The sequence below is a fragment of the Bison bison genome, unplaced genomic scaffold (genome assembly GCF_000754665.1).
Source record: "Bison bison bison isolate TAMUID 2011002044 unplaced genomic scaffold, Bison_UMD1.0 scf7180017864105, whole genome shotgun sequence".
NCBI classification, from domain to species: Eukaryota; Metazoa; Chordata; class Mammalia; order Artiodactyla; family Bovidae; genus Bison; species Bison bison.
In genome coordinates this window covers 4,633,615-4,638,561 of record NW_011494677.1, presented here as the reverse complement: position 1 = coordinate 4,638,561, position 4,947 = coordinate 4,633,615, and positions in this window count along the sequence as shown.

Genomic DNA, 4,947 nt, shown 5'->3' with positions numbered 1-4,947 from the left:
AACTACAGGCCAATATCACTGATGAACATAGATGAAAAAATCCTTAACAAAATTCTAGCAATCAGAATCCAAAAACACATTAAAACGATCATATATCATAACCAAGTGACCTTTATCCCAGGGATGCAAGGATTCTTCAATATCCACAAATCAATCAATGTAATACACCACATTAACAAATTGAAAAATAAAAGCCATATGATTATCTCAATAGATGCAGAGAAGGCCTTTGACAAAATTCAACATCCATTTATGATAAAAACCCTTCAGAAAGCAGGAATAGGGAAGGAACATACCTCAACATAATAAAAGCTATATATGACAAACCCACAGCGAACATTATCCTCAATGGTGAAAAATTGAAAGCATTTCCCCTAAAGTCAGGAACAAGACAAAGGTGCCCACTCTCACCACTACTATTTAATATAGTTTTGGAAGTTTTGGCCACAGCAATCAGAGCAGAAAAAGAAATAAAAGGAATCCAAATTGGAAAAGAAGTAAAACTCTCACTGTTTGCAGATGACATGATCCTCTACATAGAAAACCCTAAAGACTCCACCAGAAAAGTACTAGAGCTAATTAATTAATATAGTAAAGTTGGAGGATATAAAATCAACACACAGAAATCCCTTGCATTCCTATACACTAATAATGAGAAAATAGAGAAATTAAGGAAACAATTCCATTCACCATTGCAACAAAAAGAATAAAATACTTAGGAATATATCTACCTAAAGAAACTAAAGACCTGTATATAGAAAACTATAAAACACTGGTGAAAGAAATCAAAGAGGACACTAATAGATGGAGAAATATACCATGTTCATGGATCGGAAGAATCAATATAGTGAAAATGAGTATACTACCCAAAGCAATCTATAGATTCAATGAAATCACTATCAAGCTACCAACGGTATTATTCACAGAGCTAGAACAATCAGTCCATTCTGAAGGAGATCAGCCTTGTGATTTCTTTGGAAGGAATGATGCTAAAGCGGAAACTCCAGTACTTTGGTCACCTCATGTGAAGAGTTGACTCATTGGAAAAGACTCTGATGCTGGGAGGGATTGGGGTCAGGAGGAGAAGAGGACGACAGAGGATGAGATGGCTGGATGGCATCACTGACTCGATGGACATGAGTCTGAGTGAACTCCGGGAGTTGATGATGGATAGGGAGGCCTGGCGTGCTGTGATTCATGGGGTCGCAAAGAGTTGGACACGACTGAGCGACTGAACTGAACTGAGAAAAAATAATTTCATAATTTGTATAGAAATACAAAAAACCTCGAATAGCCAAAGCAATCTTGAGAAAGAAGACTGGAATTGGAGAAATCATCCTGCCTGACTTCAGGCTCTACTACAAAGCTGCAGTCATCAAGACAGTATGGTACTGGCACAAAGACAGAAATATAGATCAATGGAAGAAAATAGAAAGCCCAGAGATAAATCCACGCACCTATGGACACCTTATCTTTGACAAAGGAGGCAAGAATGTACAATGGAGAAAAGACAATCTTTTTTAACAAGTGGTGCTGGGAAAACTGGTCAACCACTTGTAAAAGAATGAAACTAGAACACTTTCTAACACCATACACAAAAATAAACTCAAAATGGATTAAAGATCTAAATGTAAGACCAGAAACTATAGAACTCCTAGAGAAGAACATAGGCAAAACACTCACTGACATAAATCACAGCAGGATCCTCTATGACCCACCTCCCAGAATATTGGAAATAAAAGCAAAAATAAACAAATGGGACCTAATTAAAATTAAAAGCTTTTGCACAACGAAGGAAATTATAAGCAAGGCGAAAAGACAGCCTTCAGAATGGGAGAAAATAATAGCAAATGAAGCAACTGACAAAGAATTAATCTCAAAAATATACAAGCAACTCCTGCAGCTCAATTCCAGAAATATAAACGACCCAATCAAAACATGGACCAAAGGACTAAACAGACATTTCTCCAAAGACATACAGATGGCTAACAAACACATGAAAAGATGCTCAACATCACTCATTATTAGACAAATGCAAATCAAAACCACAATGAGGTACCATTTCACACCAGTCAGAATGGCTGCTATCCAAGAGTCTACAAGCAATAAATGCTAGAGAGGGTGTGGAGAAAAGGGAACCCTCTTACACTGTTGGTGGGAATGCAAACTAGTCCAGTCACTATGGAGAACAGTGTGGAGATTCCTTAAAAAACTGGAAATAGAACTGCCATACGACCCAGCAATACCACTTCTGGGCATACACACTGAGGAAACCAGAATTGAAAGAGACATGTGTACCCCAATGTTCATCACAGCACTGTTTATAATAGCCAGGACATGGAAGCAACCTAGATGTCCATCAGCAGACGAATGGATAAGAAAGCTGTGGTACATGTACACAATGGAGTATTCAGTTCAGTTTAGTCACTCAGTCATGTTCAACTCTTTGTGACCCCGTGAATTGCAGCACGCCAGGCCTCCCTGTCCATCACCAACTCCCAGAGTTCACTCAAACCTAGGTCCATTGAGTTGGTGATGCCATCCAGCCATCTCATCCTCTGTTGTCTCCTTATCCTCCTGACCCCAATCCCTCCCAGCAGCAGAGTCTTTTCCAATGAGTCAACTCTTCACATGAGGTGGCCAAAGCACTAGAGTTTCCGCTTTAGCATCATTCCTTCCAAGGAACACTCAGGACTGATCTCCTTTAGAATGGACTGGTTGGATCTCCTTGCAGTCCAAGGGACTCTCAAGAGTCTTCTACAACATCACACTTCAAAAGCATCAATTCTTCGGCGCTCAGCCATCTTCACAGTCCAACTCTCACATCCATACATGACCACTGGAAAAACCATAGCCTTGACTACATGGACCTTTGTTGGCAAAGTAATGTCTCTGTTTTTGAATATGCTATCTAGGTTGGTCATAACTTTCCTTCCAAGGAGTAAGCGTCTTTTAATTTCATGGCTGTAAGTCACCATCTGCAGTGATTTTGGAGCCCAAAAAAATAAAGTCTGACACTGTTTCCACTGTTTCCCCATCTATTTGCCATGAAGTGATGGGACCAGATGCCATGATCTTCGTTTTCTGAATGTTGAGCTTTAAGCCAACTTTTTTTCACTCTCCTCTTTCACTTTCATCAAGAGGCTTTTTAGTTCCTCTTCACTTTCTGCCATAAGGGTGGTGTCATCTGCATATGTGAGGTTATTGATATTTCTCCTGGCAATCTTAATTTCAGCTTGTGCTTCTTCCAGCTTCAGCCATTAAAAAGAATACATTTGAATCAGTTCTAATGAGGTGGATGAAACTGGAGCCTATTATACAGAGTGAAGTAAGCCAGAAAGAACAGTATACTAACGCATATATATGGAATTTAGAAAGATGGTATCAATAACCCTGTATGTGAGACAGCAAAAGAGACACAGATGTATAGAATAGTCTTTTGGACTCTGTGGGAGAGGGTGAGGGTGGGATGATTTTGGAGAATGGCATTGAAACATGTATATTATCATATGTGAAACAAATCGCCAGTCCAGGTTCAATGCATGATACAGGATGCTCGGGGCTGGTGCACTGGGATGACCCAGAGGGATGGTATGGGGAGGGAGGTGCGAGGGGGGTTCAAGATGGTGAGCACATGTACACCCGTGGCAGATTCATATCAATGTATGGCAAAACCAATACAATATTGTAAAGTAATTAGCCTCCAATTAAAATAAATAAATTTATATTAAAAAATGCTGAATAGGTTAAAAAAATAAACACTTACCTCTGAAAAGAAAAAAAAAAATTGGAATATAATGGTTTTACAATGTTTTGTGTTAGTTTCTGCTGTACAGTGAAGTGAATCAACTAGCTGTATAAGTATATCCCTCTCTCTTGGAACTCTCTCCCACCCCACTCCAACCTCTCCTTTCTAGGTCATCACAGACCACCAAGCTGAGCTTCCTGTGCTTTATGTCACATCTTAATACTCCTACCCTGTCTTGTGTGAAGTTCTGTGCTATGCTCTGTAGGTAATGTCTCTTTTAATATTTCCTATTCTCTTTTAATACTGTGAGAGGCAGGTATTATTATCATTGTCGCTATTTTATAGATGTATACACTCAAGTTTAGAAATGCTAGGGCAATGCCAAAGAATGCTCAAACTACTGCACAATTGCACTCATCTCACATGCTAGTAAAGTAGTGCTCAACATTCTCCAAGCCAGGTTTCAGCAATATGTGAACCATGAACTTCCTGATGTTCAAGCTGGTTTTAGAAAAGGTAGAGGAACCACAGATCAAATTGCCAACATCTGCTGGATCATCAAAAAAGCAAGAGAGTTCCAGAAAAACATCTATTTCTGCTTTATTGACTATGCCAAAGCCTTTGACTGTGTGGATCACAATCAACTGTGGAAAATTCTTCAAGAGATGGGAATACCAGACCACCTGACCTGCCTGTTGAGAAATTTGTATGCAGGTCAGGAAGCAACAGTTAGAACTGGACATGGAACAACAGACTGGTTCCAAATAGGAAAAGGAGTGCATCAAGGCTGTATATTGTCACCCTGCTTATTTAACTTATATGCAGAGTACATCATGAGAAACGCTGGACTGGAAGAAACACAAGCTGGAATCAAGATTGCCGGGAGAAATATCAATAACCTCACATATGCAGATGACACCAACCTTATGGCAGAAAGTGAAGAGGAACTAAAAAGCCTCTTGATGAAAGTGAAAGAGGAGAGTGAAAAAAAGTTGGCTTAAAGCTCAACATTCAGAAAACGAAGATCATGGCATCCGGTCCCATCACTTCATGGGAAATAGATGGGGAAACAGTGGAAACAGTGTCAGACTTTATTTTTCTGAGCTCCATAATCACTGCAGATGGTGATCACAGCCATGAAATTAAAAGATGTTTACTCCTTGGAAGGAAAGTTATGACCAACCTACACAGCTATTAAA